The 15662-nt window shown below is 35.5% G+C and overlaps 1 long non-coding RNA gene and 1 pseudogene across 1 annotated transcript in view; one reads left to right on the top strand and one right to left on the bottom strand.

The window, feature by feature from the left end:
• LOC140497001 (uncharacterized) overlaps window positions 1-11737 on the bottom strand; it is a 74673-nt gene extending 62936 nt beyond the window's left edge. The window contains exon 1 of the long non-coding RNA XR_011964496.1: window positions 11699-11737. This is a non-coding gene — a long non-coding RNA (uncharacterized lncRNA). The remainder of the gene's footprint in view (window positions 1-11698) is intronic.
• LOC140497000 (glyceraldehyde-3-phosphate dehydrogenase-like) lies at window positions 7540-13865 on the top strand (annotated as a pseudogene).
• The last annotated feature ends 1797 nt before the right edge of the window (window positions 13866-15662 follow it).

The raw sequence follows: 15662 nt of genomic DNA, 5'->3' as shown, positions 1-15662 counted from the left end.
AGAAACACAATTACTAAATAACCAAAGTGATATTCATACTCAGTTCTTGTTAGCCTAATTCCAGTGCTCTTTTCACTCTAAATAATGTTGACTTTGAAGTGCTTGGGGATCACTGAGTTGGAGATATCCTTTAGCTGTCTGTATGTGTCTGAACATCAGAAAAGAGGTTGAGACTGGAGATACAGATTTGGAATTTAAATTCATTGAGAGGGAAAAGGAGATGAGGAGTTGGAAGCGGAGGAGAAAAATCTTGCCCAGAATTGTAAAGCTAGTAAATGTCTAAAGAAGGATTCAGACTCAAGTCCAACGTTCCCACCTAATTGCCTTTATTTACAAGAGATTTTGCTTTGTATTCTTTTAGAGATGTTAATTAGTTTATTATACAACCTTGGGGAGAGGGTGAGGGATAAGCTAAAGAACAACTTTATTCACCTAACTTTAGAAGAACAAAAGGTTAATGTACCATGCTTTCTTCCCTTCCTTTTCTCCCCAAATGTGCAGATTTTGGTGGAGAAAACAGATGAACTGATGCAAGAAAAGCACAAACTCCTCCTGCAAGTTAAACAAGAAAAAGAGAAATGGGAAATAGAAAAGGTAATTCAATAGTAAATATCAATTCTACCATGAAACTGATTTTTTTCATGTAGCATGTAACTAAGTTTTCATTTTTCATACAGTAGAATCTGCCTGATACATCATGGTACTTTAACACAGAATTCAGATATACCAAAGACAACAATTCAACAAACATATTTAGATCAAAAGCCTGACTTTACTTAGTAACCCAATAAAAGAGAAGCTTACCCTGTCTTTAGATGGATTTTATACCTTTTATTTCTCTACACACAATTTAAAACTGTGAACAAGCATTTACTTTCTCTTCCTCTCCACTGAGAAGAATAAAGAAAAAACCTTTGTAAGAAAAAGTAAAATATTGCTTTGTTCTGCTTTGTCTACATATTCTTTATCTTATCTCAAACTGAGGATAACTTTATTTTTGTGGGAACTATTGTGGAGAACAATCACTAGCTGGTTTGACTCACAATTGATAGTTACGATGATTTTTTTTAGACTGATCTGTGATATTACTGGTATGGAGGAATACAACTCAAAAAGCTCTCTACTAATGTTGTTCTGCAATTTAGACAGCACTGACCGGGAGAGAAAAATAAATGGCACCTAGAGCCAGTAGTAATATGGGAGAGGTGGGTTTAGAACACGGGTCGTCCTGACTACTGTTTCTCAGTAGGAAGATTATGATTAGATCAATCAATCGATAAGTTTCTATTAAGCACATACTATAGGGAATTAAAAAGTAATTTTGATATGTCAGGGGTAAATACAAGAAACAGTAGTTTCATGACTAGGCTGTACCGTGGTCCCTAAATTTCATAACCTGATGGGCTTCTCTAAATTTTACTAGGCCAGCCCTTAGATAAAGGCCCTGGAATCTCCTTGTGCTCTCCTAGGCCAAATTTTGACCTTGTATTTTTGTTTTGTTTAAATCAGGCCTGTATGACACACTGCCTGTAGGTAGTACATTGTGCAGGTCTGCTGAAGGGTATCAGGCCTCTTAAATCACATCTTAAAGGTCCAGTGAGCCCTATTAGCTCTGTCTTGGGGCCTGAGGATGATCTGAACCACAGTTACAGCCTCTACATTATTCACCAGCCACCCAGAATCCTTTGGTGGGCCCCTGTTATGCTGCTTTGGTTTAAATTAACAAGGATTCATTTCTCTCCCACTCACACTTCTATTTAAAAAAAAAAAGAAAAAAGCTTTCTAACAGATATGCATAATAAAGTAGAATAATGATTTTAGAGAAACTTTCAAAGATTTGGATTTATCTTGATTGGTTCCGGCATCTCTAGCAATCCCTAGACATCTCTAGCCACAACGCAAGGTCTTGTATTTTCCTCCCTTCTCCTGTATCCTCCTATATCCATATCTATATCTATCTATATATTCATTTTCATATATATATATATATATTGTCTTTTCCCATTAGAATATAAGTTTCTTGAGGAGATGAGCTATGTAAAGCACTTTTATTTGTATCTCTGATACTGAGCATAGGATCTAGGCCCATAGCTCCTGCTTTTACAACTTAGAATGACCTGCCAGAATTTAGATCCTATTTAAACAGTCTTGAAGAACACAAGATCATTTTTTTGCCACAATGAGAAAATGGAGGATAACTTAAGTAGAGGGAGGCAATGCTTGCTTTGGGATTTTGAACCCAAGTAGATGAGTTCAAATCCTGGTTTTGAAATTAATTGCTTCTATGACCAGTGGCAAGTTATTTAACCCATCCAGACCTTAGTTGCCTCAACTGTAAAATAAAGTAGCTTAACTAAATGACTTCTATGCTGTTTCTCATCTCTAAATTCCATGATTTTACAGAAGAATGTTTATGTCAACTAAGATTGATTTTTTTTTTAATAGTTGACTTAAAAGTACACGTTAAGGGCAAGTTAAAAACTGTTTAGATTGAAATGCTCAAAGATCTTCATGAGTTTGTGTGATACAGAGTCAGATTAGATTTTTTTGGCGTGGAGAGGTAGGAGGGGTGGGGTGTGTATGTGGCTATGGTTGTGAAAGATCTGTGGAAGTAACCTTAATAAGTGAACAGATAAAGACAGAAAAACTGCAGTCAGACTATGACAGCTAGATGTTGAGGCCCAGAAAAAAGGATAAGATAGAAGACATCTCAAAGAGACAAGATTGCAAGAGAGCTGACTGAATTCTATTAACTGTAAAAGACTGTGCAAATATGTCTATTTAGTCTCACCAGCTACTGGCAGTCCTCAGATTCAGGATTTGACTTTGCTGTGTGATCTCACCAATGGATTGAACCTGAGATTTAGAAGAGGAACAGGTATGGAAGAAAGTGGCCTCAGCTATTAACTACCATTTGTTGAGATGCATACCTGGAAAGAAGTAGCCAAATGAACTTGGAACACCTTATTAGAAGCATTAAGGAGAATTTGAAAATGTGTCCTTTCTTCATTAAGGTGTCTTTTTGAACACTGACATCATAATGAACGAACTGTTCCCTCTCTTGAATGCCTTCCTTCCCTCCCTCTATCTGATGAATGAGTGTATGTAATGGGGTATGTGTGAGCATGTGTGCATGCGTGTGATGGAGAGGTTGCTAGAATAGAAGAAACTTCTTAGTTAAGAGAACTTTGCTACCTAATAAAATCTTTAGGAATACATATTTTGTGTTTATTGGTTTATTCTAAGTTGTTACCAGCACTGCTAGATTTGATCAGTGCAGAATCTGACAGGGAGCTGAGGACAAATTGTACAGCAGAAAGATATATTTTAAAACTTGTCTTTAACAACTGAATCACATGAAATAAGACAGACTCACTGGGATATTTATAAGAAATATCATGATGGTTGATGGCAATAATAATTTATATTTCTGTTATCACTATAGTATCTATAGGGAGCTTTCCTCATATTACTTTATGAAGGTGATAGTGCAAATATCCATGTTACAGATCAGAAAACCCAGTCTTAGAGAGCTGAATGTTATCACTACTCTTACTATTAATTTAAATTTATATAATCCCTTATTTACATATATGGTCTAATTTGGTCCTCAAAATAACCCTAGAAACAGCAAACATAAAGTCTCCATTTTGTAGAGAAGAAACTACAATTCAGAAGATGATATCACTTGCCAAAGATACACATACAATAATAATAAGGAAAAATAAGAATTCAGGACTCAAATGAAGATCTTCTGACTCTATTTTTATCAAGCTGCCAGGCAAAATACTTTTGCAAGTAACGTTGTTTGTAACATATTACAAAACAGAATTGGGTTGCCTCAAAAATTTACTTTTCCCTATTCACTATTTAGAAAGAGTTGAGAAATAGAATCATGAAACTGCATTTTAAAAGACTGTGATCATTGCATTGTAGCTTGCTTCTCACATACACTCTTCAAGAATTCCACAGGCTATTTTGCATGTTTCCAACTTAGAAACCCATATTGATTGAAAAAAATCCTTTCATAGAATTTTCAAATGGGTCTTAAGTTTAAAAGATACTGCTTTCAAAACTCAGTTATCCTATCACAGTAAAAAGGAGGGAAAGAAAGAAAGGAAGAAAGAAAGAAAAGAAAAAAGGAAGGAAGGAAGGAAGGAAGGAAGGAAGGAAGGAAGGAAGGAAGGAAGGAAGGAAGGAAGGAAGAAAAAGAAAGAAAGAGAAAGAAAAAGAAAGAAAGAGAAAGAAAAAGAAAGAAAGAGAAAGAAAAAAAGAGGTATTTATGATTTGATATTTCATTAGAACATAATGCACATGTGAACATAATATTCTTCTATAGTGCTATAATAAAATAATTCCACAAATATTTTCCTCTAGTAAGTATTTTTTAAAATAAGTATGTGACAAATCTACTTTTTTATGTGTAGGTAGAATAGGTGGTCGTATGCATGCTGTGACTTCAGTGGCGCTGTGAAGACAGACTTTCTTGAGTGGTACAGTGGCAGAAATTTCACTATTAAAGAATATTCTTTTTTCCAAAAATATATTTACTCCTAACTGGCTAAGCATATTAAATTACATTAAGTTTCTAGTAAGAATCAACATGGAATAACAGACAAAGGGCTGACTCTGGCTCACATGTCAGGAAGATCTAGGTTCAAGTCCTGCCTTGAATGCATACTATGTTTTTGACCGTGGGCAAGTTATTTAACCTGTAAGTGCATGAAACAATCTAAATAACAGATGCGCTCCTGATCTGCATTGAAGAGGAGAGTTTCCACGCTAGGAGTTCTTCACACATATAATTATAGGTATGGGAAAAAAACCAAACCTGTTTTAGTGATTTATCTGATGTACAAGGAAAGTAATAGTCAAAGCATCAGGGCATTAGGCATGCCAGTGAGTAGTGGAATGAGAAAAGAAAAAGAATTCCAAAAAACATGATAGGGACCAGAAAATAGGAAGTCAGGACTTTTAAAGATGACTATGTTTTACTTTGTAATTTGCCTAGGACTGGCCCTGAAAAAAAGCATCTGAGAAGGATTAACGTAGCCATACACAGCCAAGATATTCATCTTTTTATTCATTTGTTTTCAGATACTAAAGGGCCTATTGGGTTTAGTACAGTATTTTCAATAGGATTTAAAAATGCCTAAACAGTGACAATCAAAACCCAGTCAAAGGGGATTTTGTAGTGAGAATCAAAGCTTCTCTATGTGCAAGAGCTTGTGAGGAATGATTGATCACCCTCTATCCCTTCTTTACCTTGACTAAAAATAAAACTAGTAGAAACGTTACCATCAACTTGTCACTCTACTCAAAATCTCAGCACACAATATTCTAGCCAGGGGCAAAAAGCAATCATTGTATAGTATTTAGATATGGATTGGCTTAAAACCAGAAAGCAAAAAAATCAGTTGAAACTCTGACCTAAAGAATGCTAAGATAAAATATGATACATTATATTCAAGTAGAATTCGATTTCAAAATTAGATTTGAGTGTGGTTTAAAAATTATGATGCTAAGAATTTCATCTGGAAGGAGCAGTAACATAATTACATTTCAACTACATTCTTTTGAAATATGTCTTCTACAGAGTTGGCTGCTGGAAACTTTTGCTCAGAAACTGGATCTTCTACATACTCACCATGCTGTGAGTAAGTAAAGTCTATACGTTGCAATTTCTTCAATGAGTTCTTTGTACCAAACCTATGATTTTTCCCACCATTGAAGGACTATTTTTAGTGGTTCATCTACATTCCTTATCCCTTAGAACTGCACAACAATTTAATATTGCATAATAACGTAATAGTAATACCTGACGTATATATAGCATACCACATATATGAGCTCACGTCATCCTCACAACAGCCCTGGGAGGAGGTAAATTGTACATGTAGCATTATTTTCACTTGTCACATGAGGAAACTGAAGTTCAGAGAAATTATATGCTTTGCTGAGATCACAGAACTAAAAAGTTTCAGAGGTGAGACTTGAATTCAATTGTACTGTATTCCCAACTACACCATAGCCTCCTCTATTAAAAGCTTTTATTTAGTAAGTTTTATAATATTAATTTTTGTTTTGCTGTGTGTTCTCTTACTCACAGAACTTAAGGTGCTAAGTAATATTTTAAAGAAATAATGGGAAGTCAGGTAAAAAATTAGTAAGTCTGAAAGTGTTTAGTAGTCTTAGATACTTTCTCCTCTTATTTCCCTGTAGCTGGGGATGGATTTTGTCTGGATCTCTCTTTTGTCTCCACTGCTTCCAGCTTCGTAGTATACTTATCTGAGTTTACTGACCCTTTGATGTCATGTCATATTTGAAGCAAGTATGTAGGTCCATAGTAAGTAGGTCAGTTTAACTGAACCACATTGTGCACAGAGAATAATATAGTAAGGCTAGAAAGTAAGGTTGGAACATATTGTATAAAACAGAGGAGTAAAAAAAGGAACACAAAGTAATTTCTGTATTGGGGATGGGGAAGGGAAGGTGTCCTTCACTGTTTCTCCCAGGAGCATAAACTCCTAGAGGACAGGGAATATAGCCTTTTTTAAACCAGATGTTTTAACCTTATCAAGTAATAAATCAATAAATAATGATAATAGGTATGATTCTTCTTCTTCTTTACATGACATTTCCATGTCTTTCCCCATTTTACATTCTATGACAATAGAATATGTCAGCATGTTAATAAATAATGTGTTGTGTTAATAAATAATAATAGACATAATTCTTATTTTTCCTTATAATACAGTCTTTCCCTGTTTTATATTCTATGACAATAGAGAATAAACTCTCTGCATGAGAGAGGTATTTAGAGAGCAGTCTCAATGTAAAGTAAATTATCATTGCCATCTTTTTCAAATATGACTTCAACTCCAGGGAACTACATGCCCTGCCCAGGATATAAGCTAATTGCCTGAAATCTCATCATCACAAAAAGACTGACTCAGGTTTTGATGTCCAACATCTTCTCAGTTCACCCTTAGCTGTCTGTACACTCTGCTTGGAGAGCTCAAGGGCTCAGCACTGAACTCCTCCCAAAGCCTTTCTTTATAGAATGCTCATAACCTTCCTGGTAACCCCATTTTTCATCAGCATCTTTATTTGGCTTTGGCTCCACACCATAGAACAGCATGGCCCTGTGTAGGGTACTCCCTGGTAGCATCTACCCCCAACCCTTTTTCAGCTTCCAGTTGTTGATTGTTTTCTCCCATTAGACAGTAAGATCTTTGAAGACAGAAACGGTCCCTTTTTCCTATTTGTTTCCCCAGCATTTAGCACAATGCCTGACACATAGTAAGTACTTGATAAATATGTAGTGAATTAAATTTATTGAATTTTTTTAGCCTTAGAAATAAGCCAATGTTAATAAGTACTCATTAAGCACCTTCTATGTGCCAGACATCAGTATGTGTGACTAAATTCTAGATGGAGACATTTTCATGAATGGCAAACCTCTAAATGCTATGCAAATTTTTCATCTGATTATTTCTTCCATTTTATTTTGCTTCTTTCCTTTCAATTTAGCTGTACAAAAAATCAAGGCGACCAGACTGGCACTTGAAAATATCCAGGAGATTTTGAAATTTCCAAATGTCCAGAAAAATGAAAGCCTATCATCAGAAAAAGTTATATCCTGGATTTCCAGCACTGAAGCAGAGCCAGAATTAGCAGATGGTTTTGAAAAAGTAATTTTTTTTTTATAGTCTTGCAAATAATCCAAATAAGTTAAAGGGGCTTTGAGGCCAGGCCCACATCATTTAAGTATCCTTGTGGTGTTAGGGTTTTTAATAGAATGTAATTAATGGTGTATACTGAAAGTGAGACTATTAACAACAAAATGTGCAGGTAACAATACTTCGAGACTTGTAAAGTACTTTAGAAATGCTATCACATTTGATCCTGACTATCTCCCACTCATTAAACTTCCATGGTTCCTTCTTACCTACAGGATCAAAAGTTACATCCTCTACTCAGTTTTATAAAACCTTTCACAACATGGTTCTTTTCTGTCTTTCTATCCTTACACCTTACTTACCTCTATATATGCTGAAATCCAGTGACACTGACCTTGCTGCTTTTCCTATCAGGAGGCCCCTCCAGCTCCCAAAACTCTGAATTTTTACTGGCTGTCTCACACACCTGAAATTATCTCCCTTCTCAGACCATCTCCTTTCTTCCTTGACTTCCTTCAAATCCCAGCTAAAATTTTATCCTCCACAAGAAACCTTTCTCATTCTCCCTTAATATTAGTATATTCCCTCTGATATCATCTCCAATTTTCACATGTACAAATATATGCATACATATGTGTGTATGTATTACATATATATAAAACCTGTTGGTACTTAGTTGTTTCCGTGTTATTTCCTCCATTAAACTATAAGCTCCTTGAGAACAAGTATTGCTTTGTTTTCTTTTTTATTTGTTTTTGCATCTTCATTGCCTAGTATAGTGACTGGCACATAGTAAGTATTTAATAAATGCTTTTTGTTTTTAACTTAATAATGATTTGATCCTTAGAACAACTTTATGATATTGATGTTATTTTGTAAATGAGTAAACTGAGTCTCAGAAAGTTTAAGCAACTCAGCCAGGATCACACAATTAATAAGTATATAGTGAGTAGGACTTAGACGCAAGTCTTCCTGACTCCAACACAAGTGATTCCAAGTCTAGCCTTCTGTCGACCTCACTTGATCTTCTTGTTTATAGGGTTTTAACATCTTTGTTCAAAGTTATAAAACTATAGCTTAGAACTTTTTGGAATGGATGAATGAATGAAAGTCATTTATTAAGCATTTCCTATGTGCCTGGCATTATGTTAAACACTGGAGATACAAACTGGAAAACTAAAAGACAGTCCAGACTGTCTTTAACGTATGTAAATTTTGAAAACCGAACACACACAGGGAGTGGTGGCCAAGGAGGGATGTTTTGGTTTTGAAAGTTAGGAGAATGGTGAACAGAGACACATCTTTTCCAATAGCAATGATAATTAATTTGGTTCTTTTTATAGAATGGGAAAGTGTTAACTTTGGGGAGAGAAGGAGAATAGTTTGGTGGCTAGTGGTAGGGGAGAATAAAGTGAGGAACGACCATAGGAGATTACATGTCGTAGGGAACTGAGGTAGCTGCCAATCAGGCAGGGTTGGCATGGGTGGGGAAAGAGGGCTGGTCAGGTCAGGAATTAAGGGCATCAGGATTATTGAGTGTGGTCTGATGGTTAGTCAGAGGTAGAGCCTCTTTCCACTCAAAAAAGAAAAAGTCTTTCACTCTATAATAGCTTATAGCAGTAACTTAATTAAACGTTCTTGGATAATTAATTACTGACAATTCTTGGTTGCCCAACTTAATTAGAAGCTCTTTGGGAGCTTGAGTTTTCTAACCAATCATGAAGCATGACTCTAAGCACATATTAGTTACTCAATCAATGCTATTACATCAGTTTATTTCCTTGTCTTCGTCCATTATTGTATCGGTATCTTCGTAAAAAGAGGAGTAAAATCCAAGTTGAAAAGTCTAATGTTGCCAAGATGCACTTTTGACAAGTGGGTCAAAGAGTGACATTATTTACAAAGTCGTCTGTGACAAATCTGATGTTAAATAACAACAATGAAAAAGGCAAAATCAGTAAGGGATTTGGATTACAAATGAGATTGTGGCAATGGGCTTCTGTAGAAATATTCAGTAATTGCTTATTTACTCTTTTCCAGTTCAATTTAGTAACCACTTATGAAGCACTTCCAAAAAAACAGATGAGGTGCTAAGCTCTGGGAATGTAAGGCAAGCAAAAACAGTCCTTGCTCTCAAGCAGCTTAACTTCTATTCATCACATCCCCTTTGTTCCATGTTCAACACAAGTTCTGAAATTGTTACTTACTCAAACGAATGTCCTGTTGTGAACAATATTTTTGGTCAGACTTCTTTTCTGCCTTAGATGCTTAGTACCTAACAGGCACCAAATCAATACTTGTCCAATTTCCTAAATCATTTCTCCACCTTATGGAAACCCTATAGTAGTTAGGGCAGCTAGAAGTACAGTGAGTAGAGCACGAGACCTGGAGTCAGGAAGGCCTGAGTTCAAAATTCACCTCAGACACTAGCTGTGTGACCTTGGATAAGTCACTTAATCTTATTTGCCTCAGTTTCCTCATCTGTAAAATGAGGGGTTGTGAACTCACAAATGACCTGTGAAGTTCCTTCCAGATCTAGATCTGTGATCCTATATATTGTAATAAAATTACAAATGAACTGCTAACCTGGTGGAAGCACCAGGTAATAATTCTTTTTGTGGCAGATGAAGCACATAGAAAAATCAGAGATACTTTCCACACAAACTTCTGGTGTGTATCCCTTTGAAAATATTAACGTTAGCACAAACACTAAGAGGAATGTTTATGATTAGGAAAAAAAATTGACAGACTTTTTATGTCCATTAATGCTTTTTCCAAAGCATCAGTTCAGTACTTCCTTTTTATGTTGCTAAAGATAATAATATCCTATTATATAGAATTATTTAAAGTTTAAAAAGAGCTCTATATACATGATTCTTTTTTCCTAACAATCCTGTAAAGTTAGTACTATTATTATTCCCATTTTACAGATGCAACTGAGGTTCGCAGTGTTTAAGAGAGTTGTCTAGGGTCTCACAGTTCATAAATATCTAGGGGTAATTGACCAGATCTTCTGGACTCTGAGGACAGCAGACTCTTTGCTGCATTACACTGGCTTATCTCTGCCAAAGGAAAATCAGGCATAGGAAGATGCTGGAAAGATGGAGACTTTTTGAACTTCTTTGATAATTCCATGATTTTATCAGGGTGGGCAGTTCTGGTCCCTACCTCCTTTATCACCACCAATACTGGTCCTTCCACACTTTCTTATCCAGCAGAATTTTTGGTACACTGAAAGTTGTGAAATAGCTTTAAAAAATTTAATGTCTGAAGCTTAGAGATAACATAATTTTGTCTGATCTGTAAATTGGGATAATCACAGTATTTACTTTACAGATTTGTTGTGACGATCAAACGACATTATATGTAAAGCACTTTGTAAACAGTGATCTATTAAATAAATGCTAGCTACTGCAGTAGTCTTGATAGATGATAATGTCAAAGAACAAAATTTAGAGTAACCTTCCTATAATATTATTGCATAATAATTGAAATAGCATGATATTTTTTTCCATATGATATATTTATATTTTTAAATCATGTATAAATGCAAGAATTCAAAATTCATTACTTTCCTACTTGAAAGCTCTCATTAGAATGCCAACTCCTAGGCAAAGACTGTTATTTAAAAAAATATATATTGCTATCAAAATAAAGTCTCGATAAGTCATTTTCAAGTTTTTCTCATTCTTATTCAGTCAATAAACATAAAGTCCTTATTGTGTGTATGACACTGTGCCAAGCATTGGATTGTCTTTGTCTTTCAAGAAGAGACCTAGCCAAATGTGATCAGAATCATTAGCATAAAGTGAGCCATCAGTCAATTAATTTTTTGACCATTGACAGCTTTTGAAATGGAAAAGAAACTATAAATTGTCTCTCAATCCAGTTTAATTCTCTAAAGAGAGTGATGGACCAACTTTGGAACATCCTTTAAAGAATTATTTTTATATTTTAAATGAAATTTCCATGAAAAGCCCTCCCCCTCCCCAAAATGAATTCAAACTCAAACTTACATTCATTTTAAGATCCCACGCTACTTCACAAAATATTACTGGCACAACTTTTTTTCCCTTCAATCTGTAACATATTTCTAAGGGCTTAAATATTTTACATCTTACATAATTAGAATATTTCTTTGTTGTGAACATTTCACAATTGCTCTTTTGCCCAAAAATGTCTCAACTTTGCTGTTTCTCCATCTCTTTAAAAAAGAAAAGAAAGTTATTAGTTTTTCCTTGTAAATAAAAACTAAGTCTATGTTATTTTCTTACAGGGAATTAGCAAAACAGAGGATCAAGGAAACTTGCTACTAGAGGAAAAAATAAGAAGAACATTGGAGCTACTGGAAAAAGTCAAACAGTCATTACAAAAACAGGAAAGTGAGATTTATGATATTATTAAAAATGGAAATGAATGTAGAGGAGTGGACATCCCTCAAGTCTCAACCACCAGGATGGTAAATATTTTAGTGAACAAGGTAAACAATGTGAATGAGGATTTTCCCAAGCAGATAAAGACTTTTTAATGACTTAGACACAAATGTAAGGAATCTAAAATACAGTTATCTGTTTCATTTCTGGATCTGTCATGAGCATGGAACATGGAGTAAAACAAATCATTGAATAGTTCAGAATTTTGTGGAGATCAGAATTCCCCTTAAAATGGAGCAATTTAAAAGCAATGCAATATGGCCTAACAGGCATGGCAATCTGCCATACCACACACATTTTAAATTTGGTGAGGAATGAATGAAAAAAGGACATATGCTAGATTCAGCAAATTTAACAAACATTGAATAAGCCCCTCTTGTTTGCAAAACTACTATGGATATTGGTAGAAATACTAATTTTAAATAGAGGCCTTGCCTTTTAGGTACAAATAGTCTAGTAGGAGATAAAAGAAATGCACAGCTAATATAATTTAACAAGCATACTCTCAACAATGCAAAATGCTACTTTGCTCCCAAGCTTGGTGCCAGGTCCTGCTGCTTCATTCAATCACATCTCTGAAACAAGATGGTGAAGACTGGAGTCAATGGATCTGACACCTGGTGACTAGGGTTGCATTCACCTCAGGTGGAATAGACATCATGGCTATCAAAGACCCTTTCATTGAACTCAACTACATGGTTGATATGTTTCAATATCATTCTACTCATGGCAAATTCAAGGGCACTGAAAATGGGAAGCTGGTGATCAATGGAAAAGCCATTATCATCTTCCAGGAGCAGGATCCAACCAATATTAATTGGGGAGATGCTAGAGCCGAGTATGTTATCAAGTTCACTGGAGTCTTTACCACTATGAAAAAGGCTCGGGTTCATTTGAAGGGTGGAGTCAATCACAACATCATCCCTGCCCATCTGTTAATGCCTCAATGTTCATGATGGGAATGAACCATGAGAATTATGATAATTCCCTTAAGATTGTCAGTAATGCCTGCTGTACAACCAACTGCTTAGCCCCTTTGGTCAAGATCATTCATGGCAAATTTGGCATTGTGGAAGAACTCATGACTACATTCCATGCCATTACTGCTACCCAGAAGACAATACACAGCCCCTGTGGTAAGCTGTGGCATGATGCAGGACATGGTGCTGCCTAAAACAAAATCCCTGCTTCCACTGGTGCTACTAATGTTGCAGGCAAGGTTATACTGAAGCTGAATGGGAAGCTCACAGTCATGGCCTTGCATGTTCCTACTCTCACTGTACCTGTTGTGGATCTGACCCGATGCCCAGAGAAATCTGCCAAATATGATGATATCAAGAAAGTGGTGAAGCAAACATCAGAGGGAACCTTGAAGGGCATTTGAGGCTACACAGAGGACCTGGTTGTATCATGTGACTTTAGCAGCAACACTCACTCTTCTACCTTTGATGTTGGCACTGGTATTGCCCTCAACAACCATTTTGTCAAACTCATTTCTTTGAATGACAATGTGTATGATTACAGCAACAGCATGGTAGACCTCATGGTCTACATAGCCTCCAAGGAGTAAAGTGGAAAGCCATGAACCTTCATCCACAGACAAAGATAAAGGAGATTCACTACTGGGGATCCCATATTCCCATACTGGGAATCCCATGTCCCGTTCACATCCTTGTTCCAGAGAATCCCTGTAATAGGGAGGAGAAGCTGTTGCTATAACCATACTCATACAGAACCCTCAAAATGAACAACTGACCTGGAAATAGATCCTGGAGAGATAATTTTAAAATTATTGCTCTACCTGAAAACTATGATCAAAAAAGAACCTAGAAGGCAGCTTTCAAGAAATTATCAATGAAAACTGCCCTGATACCACAGGGTAAAATAGAAATGGAAATAATTCACTGGTCACCTCTTGAAAGAGTTACCTAAAGGAAAACTCCTAGGAATATTGTAGCCAGATTCAAGAGTTTCCAGTTCAAGGAGAAAATATTGCAATCATTCAGAAAGAATCAATTCAAGTATTGTGGAAACACAATCAGCATAGTACCAGATCTAGAAGCTTCTGCACTAAGGGATCAAAGGGCTTGAAATATGATATTCTGAAGGTCAAAGGAGCTAAGAATAAAACCAAGAATCACTTACCCAGCAAAACTGAGTATAATACTTCAGGAGGGAAAAAAGTACATTCAATCATGTTGAAAACTGAAAAATAAATAAATTACATATTAAAAATTTGAAGACATGATAAGTGTGATGAACAGAGAGAAGCATAAAAAGATCTATATGAACTGATACAAGATGAATTAAATAAATTCCCTAAAATATGCACAATAACAACAATGTAAATGAAAAAGAAAAACCAAATAAATAAATCAACAGTTAATGTAACAAAAAATAAATAAAAGTAGAATTGGCCAAATTAAAAAGGTGGTCCAAAAGCTTATTGAAGAAAATAATTCCTTCAAAATTAGAATGGAGAAAATGGAAGCTAATGGATTTATGAAAAATCAAGAAATTATAAAACAGAACCAAAAGAATGAAAAAATAGAAGACAATCTGAAATAACTCACTGAAAAAATCACTGACCTGAAAAATAGATCCTGGAGTGATAATTTAAACATTTTCAGACCACCTGAAAGCCATGATCGAAAAAAGAACCTAGACATCAGTTTCCAAGAAATTATCAAAGATAACTGCCCTGATATCCTGGAACCACAGGGTAAAATAGAAATGAAAAGACTTCATCAATTGCCTCTGGAAAGAGATCCTAAAAGGAAAGCTCCTAGGAGAATTCCAGATGTCCCAGGCCAAGGAGAAAATATTGCATGCCGCCAGAAAGAAACAATCTGAGAATTGTGGAAATATAGTCCGTATAACACAAGATCTAGCAGTTTCTACATGAAGGGATCAAAGGGCTTGGAAGATAATATTCTGGAGGAGAGAGGAGCTAGAATTAAAACCAAGAATCATCTGCCTAGAAAAACTGAGTATACTCTTTCAGGGGAAAAATAGATATTCAATGAAATAGAAGACTTTAAAACGTTCTTTTTGAAAATACCAGAGGTAAATAGACAATTTGACTTTCAAATACAAGAATCAAAAGAAGCATGAAAAGGTAAACAGGAAAGAGAAATCATAAGAGACTTATTGACATTGAACTGTTTACACTGATGTATGCAAAGATGATATTTGTAACCATGAGACCATTCTCAGTATTAGGGTAGTTGGAGGAGATAGATAGACAGAGAGACAGAGAGACAAAGAGACAGACAGACAGACAGACAGACAGATAGATAGATAGAGAGAGAGAGAGAGAGAGAGATAGATAGATAGATAGATAGATAGATAGATAGATAGATAGATAGATGGCACTGGGTGAGTTGAATACGAAGGGATGATATCTAAGAAATAAAATTAAGGGGTGAAAGAGAAATATATTAGGAGAAAGAGACAGGGAGAGATAGAATGAGATGAATTATCTCACATAAAAGAGGCAAAAAAAATCGTTTCACAATGGAGGAGAAGAGGAGGGGGGTGAGAAGGA

Source organism: Notamacropus eugenii, chromosome 3, assembly GCF_028372415.1.
Source record: "Notamacropus eugenii isolate mMacEug1 chromosome 3, mMacEug1.pri_v2, whole genome shotgun sequence".
Classification (NCBI taxonomy): domain Eukaryota; kingdom Metazoa; phylum Chordata; class Mammalia; order Diprotodontia; family Macropodidae; genus Notamacropus; species Notamacropus eugenii.
This window is presented reverse-complemented; position numbering and strand designations above follow the sequence as displayed.